Below are 15345 nucleotides of genomic sequence, written 5' to 3' on the forward strand. Positions count from 1 at the left end.
TTAGTAACACACATATACTTTGACAGGCACACACAAGACATTATAAGATTACAAGTCAGGGGCTTTACTGATAAGAACTAAAGCACTATTACCTTATTCCAAGCCTGCTAAATACACATACTGCTTGTCTACCCTCAGTTTAAGTCCTGATACAGCTGCACACAGGGATTGGCTCGGTTTCAGAGTAAATCCTTACAGTCTATCCAATTGTGTACAACTACACAATAATTGGCTAGGCTATAGGGTAAATCTCTGTAGCCTATTCAGTCTGTGTTGAGCTGTACAGATTGAAACAGCCCTATCTATAGGCAGCAGACTTGAAATTGAGCTTTAGTTCAGGTCAGAATATCCAGGGGGGGTGCGCCCCCCTTGCCCCCCCGTGGACGCCCATGTTAATAAATATACATATCAGTATATTCCCCTCTCTAAGCAAGAATAGACATTGCAAAGCAAAACCTTTATGTTTTTCAAAAATGTTGGTGTTGAGGTTGATAACAAAAAACAAGCTTTTAAGACATTCAAGTTATCTGGGACAGCTGAAACTTTTATCGGGCTCAACAAGAACATTGAAACATCCAAAAAAGCTAAAACAGAGATGTAAAAGGTTATTGTAGCAAGGTGTAAAATATTATAGTTATCCACTGGTAGGAAAACTTTTGGAATAGGTGATAAAGGATAAGATACTTGATTACACTGAAAATCACAATACTTTGATCATGTTTCATGTTTCAGCATGGTTTTATGTATAAAAGATCTTGCCAAATTGGATGTGATCTACTCTTCTAAAGCTTTTGATATTGTACCACAAAGAAGGTTATTAGTTAAATTAAGGAATATTGGCCAAAAGCATATATATTTGTACATGGATAGAGAACTGGCTGAAGGATAGATTACAAATATTGGTGGTAAATGTAACATTTTCTAATAAGACCAGTGTTGTTAGAGGAGTGCTGCAGGGGTTCTGTTTCTTTTTCCACGTATTATACTAAGTTGTGCAAAACAAGTACCATGAAGGATGTTGCCACTCTGCAGAGAGTTTTGACAAAACTGGAAAATAGGGCAGTAAACTGAAAAATGAGGTTAAATGTTAATAAATTACGCACTTTGGCAGCAATAATATTAATGTGAATTATACACTAAATGGCAGTGTGTTGGGGGTTTCCTTAGTCGCCGGCGCAATGACGTCATGAACCGGCACCAAATTCAAATAAAAAGACGCCCAGGACGCCGGTTCAATGCCCAAGTATAGGAATTGTTTGCTGCATTCCTGGGTGTGTGTTTATTCTTCTACTATTGATTCCTGGATTCCTGACCTTTTACTTCGCTACTTTCTGCCTGCCTTTGAACTCCAGCCTGGATATTGACTCTGATTTCTCCTGATCCCTATCTGTACCGTGAATTTGGACTTTGACCCCGTGAGCTTACTCCTTGGTCCTGACTACTCCCACTGGGAGCCGATAGGCCCCCTGACATTATACTTGGGCCATGGACCCCACTGAGAAAGCGGCGCCTGATGACGGAAGAGCATTTCGGGGATTAGCATCCCGCATGGAAGATTATGAAGCCCAGCAGTTACGCATTGGGCAAGTGCTTGATACTCTTCTATCCCGCATGCCTCCTGTGTCTCCGGTTGCCAGTAGTCCTCACGCAGCTGGTAATTCTCCTACAGCGACCTCATCATCTGGAGAACCCCGTATTCCTCAACCACCGCGCTACAATGGGTATCCTCAAGCCTGCAGAGGTTTTGTGACGCAATGCTTGATGCAGTTCGAATATCAACCCTCTCAGTTCTCCAGTGAACGAGCCATGGTGGGGTACGTGATGTCTCGCTTGGAGGGAAAACTGCTAGAGAGGGCAACACCACTTTGTGAGAAAGACTCTCCACTGACCTGTGATGTTAAGGCCTTCCTCCAAGCCTTCCGCACTGTATTTGACGCTCCTGGTGGGGTCGCAAACGCCTCTTCCCGACTTTTACAGATTCAGCAAGGCAACTGCAGCGTCAGTGAGTATGCCATTGACTTCAGAACCTTCATGGCCGAAACAGCCTGGAACAACGACATGTATACTGCGGTGTTCTATCAAGGCTCGTCTACCTATCTCAAAGATGACTTGGTCTCCAGGGACCGGCCTGAATTGTTGGAAGATCTAATTGCTCTTGCTGTCAAGGTGGATACATGGCTCAGGGAACATCAATCTGACAGGGAGCGCGGTAAAAGACATCAGTTACCTTTGGCTCCCTGCTTCCAAAGACTCCTGTTGCCTTGTACTCCCAGCAGCCATCTGTTATTACCCCAGAGGAACCCATGCAGGTCGGAAAAGCAGGAGGCGTTAGGGTAAATCTCTGTAGCCTATTCAGTCTGTGTTGAGCTGTACAGATTGAAACAGCCCTATCTATAGGCAGCAGACTTGAAATGGAGCTTTAGTTCAGGTCAGAATATCCAGGGGGATGCGCCCCCCTTGCCCCCCCGTGGACGCCCATGTTAATAAATATACATATCAGTATATTCCCCTCTCTAAGCAAGAATAGACATTGCAAAGCAAAACCTTTATGTTTTTCAAAAATGTTGGTGTTGAGGTTGATAACAAAAAACAAGCTTTTAAGACATTCAAGTTATCTGGGACAGCTGAAACTTTTATCGGGCTCAACAAGAACATTGAAACATCCAAAAAAGCTAAAACAGAGATGTAAAAGGTTATTGTAGCAAGGTGTAAAATATTATAGTTATCCACTGGTAGGAAAACTTTTGGAATAGGTGATAAAGGATAAGATACTTGATTACACTGAAAATCACAATACTTTGATCATGTTTCATGTTTCAGCATGGTTTTATGTATAAAAGATCTTGCCAAATTGGATGTGATCTACTCTTCTAAAGCTTTTGATATTGTACCACAAAGAAGGTTATTAGTTAAATTAAGGAATATTGGCCAAAAACATATATATTTGTACATGGATAGAGAACTGGCTGAAGGATAGATTACAAATATTGGTGGTAAATGTAAAATTTTCTAATAAGACCAGTGTTGTTAGAGGAGTGCTGCAGGGGTTCTGTTTCTTTTTTCACGTATTATACTAAGTTGTGCAAAACAAGTACCATGAAGGATGTTGCCACTCTGCAGAGAGTTTTGACAAAACTAGAAAATAGGGCAGTAAACTGAAAAATGAGGTTAAATGTTGATAAATTACGCACTTTGGCAGCAATAATATTAATGTGAATTATACACTAAATGGCAGTGTGTTGGGGGTTTCCTTAGTCGCCGGCGCAATGACGTCATGAACCGGCACCAAATTCAAATAAAAAGACGCCCAGGACGCCGGTTCAATGCCCAAGTATAGGAATTGTTTGCTGCATTCCTGGCTGTGTGTTTATTCTTCTACTATTGATTCCTGGATTCCTGACCTTGTCTGATCTTTCACTTCGCTACTTTCTGCCTGCCTTTGAACTCCAGCCTGGATATTGACTCTGATTTCTCCTGATCCCTATCTGTACCGTGAACTTGGACTTTGACCCCGTGAGCTTACTCCTTGGTCCTGACTACTCCCGCTGGGAGCCGATAGGCCCCCTGACATTATACTTGGACCATGGACCCCACTGAGAAAGCGGCGCCTGATGACGGAAGAGCACTTCCGAGGTTGGAGCCGGTGCTATCCTTTCCCAAAGACATTCAGCTAATGGGAAGTTACATCCATGTGCATACTTCTCCAAATAATTCTCTCCGGCGGAGCAGAATTATGATGTTGGGAATCGTGAACTCTTGTCAGTAAAGCTAGCGTCATCTCCTAGAAGGGTCTTTGATTCCAGTTACTATTTACACTGACCATAAAAATGTAGAATTTATTCAAACTCTTAAGGGACTGAATCCCGACAGGCAAGATGGGCCCTCTTCTTTTCCCAATTCAACTTCGTCTTGACCTATCATCATGGTTCCAAGAATCGGAAAGTGGATGCACTATCCCGCAGCTTCACTTCAGTGGACCATCTCCCTGTAAAACAAGAGCCTATTATTCCTCCCACCAAGATTATTGCTTCCCTTTTTCCTCAGTTTGCTGAGCAAATCTGTCTGGTCAGTCTTCCGCTCCTGCTGATACACCTATTGGGATGACGTTTACACCCTCTGAGCTTCATCTGCCCATCTTACAACAGACTCATTGTTCCAAGCAGGCTCGACATCCCGGTACAGAAAAGACTCTAGAACTTATACGACGCATAGTCTGGTGACCGACCATCCGTAAAGATGTCAAGAACTTTGTCGCTGCTTGTGCGATTTGTGCCACTTCCAAAGCTAGTCATTCTCGACCCAGCAGTCTTTTACAACCTCTGCCCATTCTCTCTCGTCCATGGACTCACCTAGCGATGGGACTTCATTGTAGAACTTCCACCCTCAAAAGGGAACACTGTCATTTGGGTAGTTATAGTTATCTTCAGTAAAATGGCACACTTAATTCCTCTGCGGAAGCTTCCCTCAACTATCCCAACCCTTCATCCAATTTATTTTTTCAGTTGCATGGTTTCCCAGCTGAGATAGTCTCTGACAGGGGATCCCAATTCACAGCTACGTTCTGGCGTTCCTTATGTAAAGACTTGGGTATCACTCTTCAATTCTCTTCTGCCTAGCATGCCCAAACCAATGGGGCAGTGGAGCGGGTGAATCAAGTATTGGAGCAATTCCTGAGAAATCATATCTCCCTCTGTTAAAATGATTGGTCTGATCTCCTCCCGTGGGCGGAATTTGTTCATAATAATGCATGCCGTACTTCCACTGGAAGGTCTCCGTTTATGACAGTTTACGGACAGCATCCCCAAGCATTTCCACAAGATTTAATCTTGTCAGACATCCCTGCCGCAGACGATCACACAGCACATATGTCTGCTATTTGGGCCGCGTCTAAAGTGAATTTGGAGAAGAGTGCTCTGGTGCATAAAACTTTCGCTGATCGCAGACGGAGATCCTCACCTCCATTCAAGGTTGGAGACAAGGGGGCAAATTCACAAAAATTCGTAGTTGCGCCAGCGTCCGCTTCGCCGCACTTCGCCAGGCGTATTTTCGCCAGTGCTACGCAAATTCACTAAAATCCGAAGTTGCGCTCAGGGGAAGCGTAAGGTTGCGAAGTTGCGCTAGCATTAATTCGCCAAGCAAAGCGAAGTTACGCTAGCGATGCTTAATTTGCATATGGCGCCAAATTCAAGTTACAATGGAGGTATATGTAGCATCACTACACAAGCCTGGGAAACCTTCAAAACAGCAAATAAAATGTTTATTTTGCCCACTGTATAGTTAAGGTGCCATGAGTTAGGAAATGTAGGGGGGAAGGAGGGTAGCCCCAACAAAAATTTTCGATCTTTTTCAGCCTATCACCCATAAAAAAAGAAAAAACACCAGCGTTTTTGAAACATTTTTAACTTTTTTTGAAGCAATCCCTATCTACTCTATTGCACTTCGCCTGGTCTGAGGTAGTGAAGGAAGTCTGGCGTAAAAGGTAGCGTTCAGACAAATTTGCGCGTCAGTGAATTTGCGTAGTTACGTCCGTTGCACAAATTCGCCAGGCTCAAGGGTGCGAAGTAACACTTGCGAATTTACGCCAGCGTCCGTTAGTGAATCGGCGAATTAACGAAAATGCACTACACTAGCGAATTAACGCTAGCGTTAGGCGCTTCGTCCTTTAGTGAATTTGCCCCAAGGTGTGGTTGTCCACTAGGAACATTCATTTAAAGATTCCTTCTCCCAAGTTGGGCCCAAAGTTTGTCTGTCCTTTCCCCATTTCGGAGATAGTTAATCCTGTGGCAGTCCGGCTATCACTTCCCTCTGAGACGTGTATACCTAATGTGTTTCATGTCTCCCTGGTGAAACCAGCAATTTCCAATCGCTTCTCTTCTGATCAGTCTCCTCCTTCAGCTTTCTCCGTGGACAGCCAACAAGAGTACGAGGTGAAAAAGATTTTAGACTCCAGACTCTCCAGGGGTTCTCTCCAGTTCCTTATTAAGTGGAAGGGCTTTGGTCCTGAATGCACTCTGATGTACATGCCCCTCGACTGGTAAGGGAATTCTACAAGCATTTTCCCCAGAAACCAAGGCTTGGTGGTCCAGTGGCCCCCCATGGGGGAGGGGGTACCGACACGAGCGCCGGTCAGCGTGTTTATCCTCTTCGCAACAAATCCAAAATGGCGGCACCCATAGCTACCACGTGGGTAGCGGAGGTGCTGGTGCTGTGACGCCGGTGTCAGAACGCTGGCGCGATGACGTCATGAACCAGCGACAAATTCAAATAAAAGGTCGCCCAGGACTCCGTTTCAATACCCAAGTATAGGAATTTTTTGCTGGGTGTGTGTCTATTCTTCTACTATTGATTCCTGGATTCCTCACCTTGCCTGAACTTTGACTTTGCTACTTTCTGCCTGCCTTTGAACTCCAACATGGATATTGACCCTGATTTCTCCTGATCCCTATCTGTACCGCGAACTTGGACTTTGACCCCGTGAGCTTCCTCCTTGGTCCTGACTACTCCCGCTGGGAGCCGATAGGCCCCCTGACAGCCATACAGCACATAAAGTACTATCTTACATATAAATGGGCATAAAATTGAGGTATGAACATAATTATAATAACATAATTTTGCCTCTTTATAGGTCTCTTATAAGGCCTCACCTTGATTAAGCAGTGCAGTTGGGCTCCGGTCCCTAAATAGGATATAAATGCAACTAAACTGCTTAAAGGGATGACAGATTCTGGGGGGGGGTAACCACCTGGGATGCAGGGGGTGCAGCCAGGCCCCCACCCCCCTTGGAGGGAGATGGGGGTAGACTTTCAAGGTTGGCGTTTTCTACTCTTGAGAAAAGACTTGTGAGGGGGGTATATTAGAGGACATTGTAGACAGATAGTGGGGGATCTTTTTTCCCATAGAAATGATCAACGTGCGGTAGGCCACCCCATTAGATTAGAGCAACATTTGAACAGTGTAGATGGTTCTTCACAGTAAGGGAAGTGAGGTTTTGAAATGGCTTGCAGGGTGATATTGTGATGGCAGATTCTATTAATGTCTTTAAGAGTGGCTTGGATGATTTCTAGTCCAGCATATTATCAAAGGCTATTGTGTTACTTAAATCTAGTATTAATATAGATACTGGTATTTAATGTATAATGTATATGTTACTGTATATGTAAGTGGATAGATACGTTGGCCCCAACTAAGATAAAATTAATTTGGGGGCAAACAATCCTATTGGGTTTAGTTAATGCTTGCAATTTGTTTAGCTGACGTAAAGGACATGTCAACCCAGGAGATGATTTTGTGGCCTAATAAAAGAAAACACAATTATAAGCAACTTTCCAATATGAATTCCTTACAAATTAAGTTATTTGTACAGAAAATGTAATTGCTGAATGTATACTCCCCCAATACGGACCAAAATGTCTTTTTGAATCAAGTTTTAACACAAGTCAGCCTCTTAGAACAGGGCACGGTCATTATGGGTGGGGATTTTAATAATGTACTTGATCCAGACATGGACAGAACCCCACGGGCAGCTTTATTACCCCCGCACTACCGTAATATTGTTAACAAAAAATCCATGAGCTTTACTAAACTAATTGCGAAACACAACCTTTATGATATCTGGAGAGTCCACAACCCCACGTTGAAAGACTTTACCTACTACTCATCCCACCATAACTCTTCTACTAGAATAGATTTATTTTTGACACACCCGACTACGCTACAACACACTTCCGGCAGTTCCATCCATACTACCACATGGACAGATCACTCAGTCCTTGCATTCACATTGCAGGAAAAATTCCAGTTCGAGACGAGACCGCCCTGGAGATTGAATGACACACTCCTTTCTGACAAGATGATAGCTGACCAAATAGATACAACTATTGCAGATTTTTTCACTCTGAATGATAATTCCGAGACTACGGACGTCAATCTCTGGTGTACTCATAAAGCGGTACTGAGGGGACGCTTGATTAGCATTGCCGCTCACAAAATCAAACAAACTAGATTGAAACAAAATCAGTTCTTACGGCAAATACATGACTTAGAACAACAACAGGGCATTAAACCCACTTCCGAGATTAAGGCCCAACTAAATCAACTTAAAGAAGAGGTCAATCTATATATTTTGAGTAAGTGTCAGAATCAGCCAATTAGACTAAAGAGCATGCATTAAGTAATGGGTAATAGAGCTACTTCCATTCTTAAGAATCGCTTAGTACAGCAAACGTTATACCATAGAATAGAGAAAATTCAGACAGATTCTCGTGAAGTTCGAATTAACCCCAAAGACATAGCAGATACATTTGCTAAATTCTATACTGCTCTATATAACCTGAGGGACGATCCAGCTGTACATATTCCCACAGAAGCGGACATCCGCGCATTCCTTGATCGTATGCACTTGCCGGTTGTCTCGAGCTTGGCATTGTCCACGTTAGACAGGCGTATAGAGTCCGAAGAAGTTAGGAAAGTGATTGTCAGTATGCCCCAATCTAAGGCACCCGGCCCAGACGGATTCACAAACAGATATTATAAATCCTACTCTGCACTCCTGACTCCGTATCTCACTAGAGCCTTTAATGATGCAGTCAGCACCGGGAAATTTCCGCAGGAAATGCTGAAGTCGTACATTTCCACCATCCCTAAACCAGGGAAGGATGATACAAAATGCCCCAATTACCACCCAATCTCACTATTGAACGGTGACTTAAAAATATATGCCTCTGTCCTAGCAAACAGAATTCAAGCAGTACTGCCTCAGTTGATTAGCACCGACCAGACAGGGTTTGTTAAAGGACGTCAGCTACATGACAATACCAGACGACTTATTACTATAATTCATCAATTGCGTAGACTCAACAAGCCATCTCTTATATTAGCTCTAGACGCCGAAAAGGCATTTGACAGAGTGAATTGGCTGTATCTCAAACTGGTTCTCGAAAAGTTTAATTTTCCTCCATTTCTGATATCTGCTATTATGGCCCTCTATTCCAGTCCGACGGCTCAGGTTAATATTCACGGTTTTCTGTCAAATCCCTTCTCCTTATCCAATGGTACCAGGCAAGGGTGCCCCCTTTCACCATACATTCTGAGCATTGAACCTTTTGCCCAGCTAATAAAGAGCTCACAACAGATCAGAGGGTTGTCACTGGAGCCCCAGGAACACAAAATACTACTGTTTGCTGATGATATAGCCTTAACGATCACTAACCCCGTCATTGCTTTACAGGAACTGTTTGACTTGATAGAAATATTTGGTGATTTATCCCACTACAAATTGAACATTGCTAAAACTCAAGCTTTGCCGATATGTATGCCTATTATTGTTATAGACATGTTGAGACGCAAATATAGCCTCGATTGGCAAGACATGGCCATTACTTACCTGGGGACAAAAATTACAGCGGATCCCAATCAACTGTACCAGCAGAACTTTGCCCCATTGCTCACAGATACAAACCACCCTACAAACATGGAAGACCACGTATGTGTCGTGGCTCGGCAGAATTAATGCAGTGAAAATACTTATTATACCGCGAATTCTGTATAAGTTTAGGGCATTGCCAATCCCTCTTTACAATCCCTTTTTCCAGCAACTCCAACGGATCTTAAACATGTTCATCTGGAATTACAAAAGGCCGAGGCTTTCACAAAAAGTGATGCAAGCACCAAAACGGAAAGCCGGCCTGGCCTGCCCAAATGTCCTCACGTACTATAGAGCTATTATTCTAGATCAACTAGCTGATTGGCACCTACCCTCAGGAACGAAACAATGGGTTGACATGGAGAATTGGATATATAAACAAGACTTTGGACATACTGGCCTGTCACACATTTGGACTATGGGAAGGCATCATCGCTCAGCAATGGAGCATCTGCCGCTGTCGATCACAGCGTCTCTTCTCGCCTGGTATGCTGCTAGACCCAATCGGAACTTAACTATCCCACTGAGCAGTCTTGTGCCGATTAACATCTTGGCAGAGTCGATCCAAGACTTAAATCTCGGACATTGGCAAGAAATGGGCATCACGAAAGTGGGTGACCTATATGATTGTGATGGTTTCCTAACCTTTTCTAAGCTCCAAAAAGCTTATGGTCTCTTAGATGTACAATTATACACATACCTACGCATACGACACTATTTACAGGCGAATCAATGGTTGGGGAAACACCGGCCCACCCAGTTTGAGTCCAAATGTTGGACGCCTATATACAAAAACAAAGGCACCTCTATTATATACAACTTATTGATACAGCACCGTGTGGATGAGGCCCCTGCCGCCCTTGAAAAGTGGCAATCGGATTTACAAATACCTTTATCGGTGGACACTTGGAATCAGCTTTTCCAGCAAACCTCTAAGTTTTCGAAAGCACTTAACCACCATGAACTAACATTTAAGATTATGTATAGATGGTATATGACCCCGGATAGGATACAGCGAGCTTTTCCTCATTCATCCAACTTATGCTGGAGATGCCACAGTGCTGTGGGGACAATGTTACATGTTTGGTGGGCCTGCCCACTGGCGCAAACCTACTGGTACGCCATCCGGGACTATATCCACCAGTATACGGGCATACTCACCCCGTTTCAACCTGCACTGTTCTTATTGGGCCTGGGAATTCCCATGGTGGACCGGAAGACCAAAAAATGGATTATCCAAGCACTCCTAGCAAGCAGGAGCCTTTTAGCACGATATTGGAAACAATCTGCCCTGCCTTCCACCCACGAAATATCCAAGGAGGTTGAGCGCATCCAACTATTTGAGCGAGTATTCTGTTTTTGCCAACAAAAGTCATTCTGATGTTGATCCAAGGAGAACTGTAACTACCCCCTATGAGTCTTGCTCTATGCTGAGATAGTATTGTAGTCATGAAGCTCTGTTGGAACATCTTTATGGTGTTTATGGGGTCCTCAACTGCATTTTCTTATATGACTTACTGTACTTTTGTGTGGCAGCCAGATCGCCTCCCCTCCCCCCCCTTCTTCCTTCTCTTTCTCTCCTTTACCCCCCCTTTTACTACTCTTTGAAAAATTGGTTGTATGACTGATCAAAAATTGTTAAAAAAATAAATAAATAAATAAATTAAAAAAAAAGAAAATGTAATTGCTATTGGAAGCTCCTGATACTTAAACAATGTTGCAAGGCAGTCTCTTCCAGCAAAACAGGTCTGTTAATCTGTTGGCTTGTGTTACATTGTTTCAAAAGCCAGAGCCACCAGGGCAGAGAATAGACCATAGTCTCTAAACCATTTCTCATTAAATGCTGTCACTGGAAATATCTGAGGTATTTGGACCCCTTTCTGGCTGATATAAAAAGTTATGTAAGATGGTCTAAGGTAGTAACACATTTAAAAATAATTCTGATTTAATGTTTTTATCTTCCTACATACTTACAGGGTGTACAGCATTTCAACCAAGTTTTACCTGATATACATCCTAAATGTCATCACAAGTATCTTTTCACAATTATTAGATAATTAAATGGTAAAACACACCCTTAGAATGTTTGCCTTCCGTGGTTATGCAGTGACTCTACAGTTTAGCAGACTATTAATATCTGTCATTCTTAGGTACTGCTTTCGGGTCAGCAGTAAGTAACTTCCATTCTGTTTGTATATTTAGTTTTAGTCTCTGAATTCTGTTTTAATTCCTTCATAGTAAAGGTAAGCCTCTACCTTAAGAGTTTGATATAATTATAGTAAATTAGTCATCACTGACTGTAAACTACAAACTACAAACAAACTAATCTATATGGTTAACTACCAAATACAATGTGAACATACAAAAGAAAAAAGAACATGCGTGGCAGGTGCTGTTGATTTCCTGAGATAGGATATATACATTGTTGTACATTTGAGGTGACATAGCTGTGAACAAATAATAATTACAAGCTTAACATCTATTTGGGTGTGCTCATTGCCTTTTACTTTCAGTCAGCAGGGATTCTATGACAACATAATGTGGCCCCTCATCTCCACAGCACCTAGTCCTAATGTTTACGTGTTCATGCAGGGTGTGGAAAGTCTTAGTTATTAAGAAAGACTGATCGAGTTAGGGTTGTTTAGACTGGAGGAAAAAGCACTTAAGTGGATGCATGATAAACTTGTATAAATATATATAGGAGATTATCTGATTTTATTTACCAGTAGGTATTTTCAAAAGACATACAGGCATTCATTCAAATTAGAAGAAAGGAGGTTCCAACTAAAAGGGATTCAGTCATGGGAAAACATTTTTTTTACACAATGCATAATTAATAATGCTCATCCAGCAGAATTCTGTATTGAAATCAGTTTTACAAAAGGGCAAACAGATTTTTTTATACTTAAATTTGAAATCTGACAAGGGGCTGGACATCTTGTTAGCTTACCAGAACAATCTGAAAGCAGTTCCGTTGGGAAGTGCTAGCTCTTTCTGAAAGCACATGACCAGAAAATATAACTGGAGATGGCTCCCCACACACCAATATTACAACTAAAAAATAAATGTATTGGTTCAAGAATAACATTTAAAATGGTACTGAATTACTTGCAATGTAATTTAGAAATAAATAAAATACAATAAATATCATGACAGGTTTGGAAATTGTTTACATTTTAAGTTACAGCATTTTATGTTGCACATATCCTAATGCACTATAAAAAGAACTGTGCATTGTATTACTGTGATTGTGCAAAACATCCCAATCTACCATAATAATACAGTATATGCATGTGTGTGAGAATAAATGTAGCTGTGTGTTAATGCAAAAGGTTTGCATGTGTGTGACACTAACCTTAGACAGGCAGGCTAGAAAGATGGCAGAGGTTCTTCACCATAGGGGGTGGGAGTGAAGACAACATCAAACACTTATATTATACCTGTCTGCTGTTATATGTGGCTCCTGGTGTGACTGTATCCCAGGCCTCACTTGCTCCCTGCCTCTGATTCTTTAAAAGCAGCTCCTGTTCTATATTTTGTGTCATTTAAAGCTGTAAAACTGCTATATATTGGGAGGTTTCTTAGAATTACCCTTTTTCCATTATAAAAATTATTATGGTGGAGATTATGTTCAAAGCAAGATTTAGTGTTATTTTCCCAGATGATACCAGTCAAATAATCAACAAATGTGGGGTAAAGCCAGAAACGAGAAACATCCATGGAGCTCCTCCGATACATGCCCCGGTGTGTACGTACGCAGAAATACTGCGTTAGCCTGGGTGCAGACACACAAAGTATAATCACACTTTTCATCATCCGAATCCACTGCGTGTATCTACACACAAGCTCAAGCAGTAACCAATGTGGCAGTAGCATTATTATTTGCAAAGAAAGATAAAGTGTACATAATTGTAATTTAGGGAACATACGAGAAATAGAATACTTACAAGAATATCCAAGAATACATACAAGAACATCCAAGAAAAAACAGATGAGGTTAATTATAGTGCAGGAGTCAGGAAGCATTACCTGGACAAGACAAAAGACAACTGGCTTAGCAGTTTAGGTTCTAATTATACCACCTCTGTTTATCTCCCACCTGTTTTCTCTTTGATAGCTTCATATTGTGGCAATATAAATAGCCATTACACATCAAATACATGTGTTTACATCAGAGATATCCATTGCTTTGGTTTTAACAGGAGTTAGCCGATTTAAATCTTCCACTTAAGGCATTCTCCAGGTCTTTTAAGTTAGAAATGTGCAGTGAGAGTTCAGTTCCATGGAAAGGCCTGTGTGCATGTACAGTGAGCATTCAGTGACATTAGTAGTGCTTTGCGCACATATGCAGTAATATAATTGGGACCCTCCAAAAAACCACTTCCACAATTTCTGGCTCAAATTGCTATGGGATTTTAACTTTACGCCACTGAATGTCACACCCAGCATATCGAGTGTTACAGAATCTGTACTTTTGCACTCACAGGTCTTCCATTACATTTTTTTTTAAAGCACACCAGCTTGTCCATTGACTTTAATGTAGTAAAATGATGGTGTAAATCCAAAAACACACTTTAAAATATAAACACACTGATTAATTACAACACTTGTTACACTATTTTTACACCACTTTTCATGGAGGAATTTCTCCCCAGCTTCATTGACTTTAATGGATTACAACATTTTCAAGTGGAGTTAAGTGGAGTACAATAATGATGTACATTTCAGTAAATGAAAACACACCTCCATAAATGTCACCACTTTTAACTAGTCAAGGATTCTGGCTATCGATTTCAGAAACAGTGATGGGCAGCATTAAACAATGGATTAGGAAAATAAATTTCTTAACAATAAGCACTTTTTGCACCACATTTTACATGTTTTTTTTTTGGCATAGAACATTTTATACAGCTTGATGCATATTTCTTTACTGTTAAACCTATAGTTATGAAAATAGAATGCTTAACATGCAATAAGAGTGTAATAATTATCACCATTAAGCATGTCATACTGTAGATGTTGGGTGTGCCTGTGCCATCTATTAGCACACCTATGGGATAGTATAAAGACCCTGTGATAATTGTTTCAAAATTTGGAAACTTGACAGAGTGCTTCTAGGCAATAATGCTTCCATGGGTGCAGTAAATGTGCCATTGCAGCTTCCAAACCCAGCGTAGCTGGAGGTGGAATTATTGAAGTCTTACGATAACTATATTCTATATCACAATGTTGTGGACATAAAAACAGGCAAAGGCTCTTGCACACCGGCTTTTACAACTGTGTTTATAATGATTTTGTTAACATCTTTGTTTAAAGAGCCTCAATGCATAAGCTATTCATATGTTCCAAAAATCATTAAGCTGGATGGCCTAATTGTTTGTTTCACTCCAGTACATATCACGTGTGCATTATGCGTGATATGCAGGTCAACAAAACACCAACTTTCCAGACCCTAACCTGCCCTCTCCCTACTTTCACCAAACTGGACGTGCCACCAAACGCCCACCCATCTCTGCTGTCACCAAAGGGGGCAGAGCAAGCAAAAGTTTATAAATCAAATCAGCAGGCCATCGCAGACAGAATTAGGTTATAGGGAGGAATGTTGGACTTGCTGGGCCAGGGGTGACATTATCAGCATAGAAATGCATGCTGTTGGACTACACGGATTCCATTTCAATTAAATTGCATTCAGTGCAGCCCTACTACCTGGATTTTCTAGATACGTCCCAGAATTTTTAAGAGATCTGGTAACCCTATCTCATGGGCATAATTACATGGAGTGCAAAAGTTGTGACAGTGTTGGAGCCTGGCCTGGTCTGGGATTCAAAAATCGATCATAGCATTTCAAGTAAACAGAGATCCAAACAGTACTGTGTTATTAAAACTTTAATAAAATTGCAGTACAAAGGGCACTAAAATACAGA

Source organism: Xenopus laevis, chromosome 2S (genome assembly GCF_017654675.1).
Source record: "Xenopus laevis strain J_2021 chromosome 2S, Xenopus_laevis_v10.1, whole genome shotgun sequence".
NCBI classification, from domain to species: Eukaryota; Metazoa; Chordata; class Amphibia; order Anura; family Pipidae; genus Xenopus; species Xenopus laevis.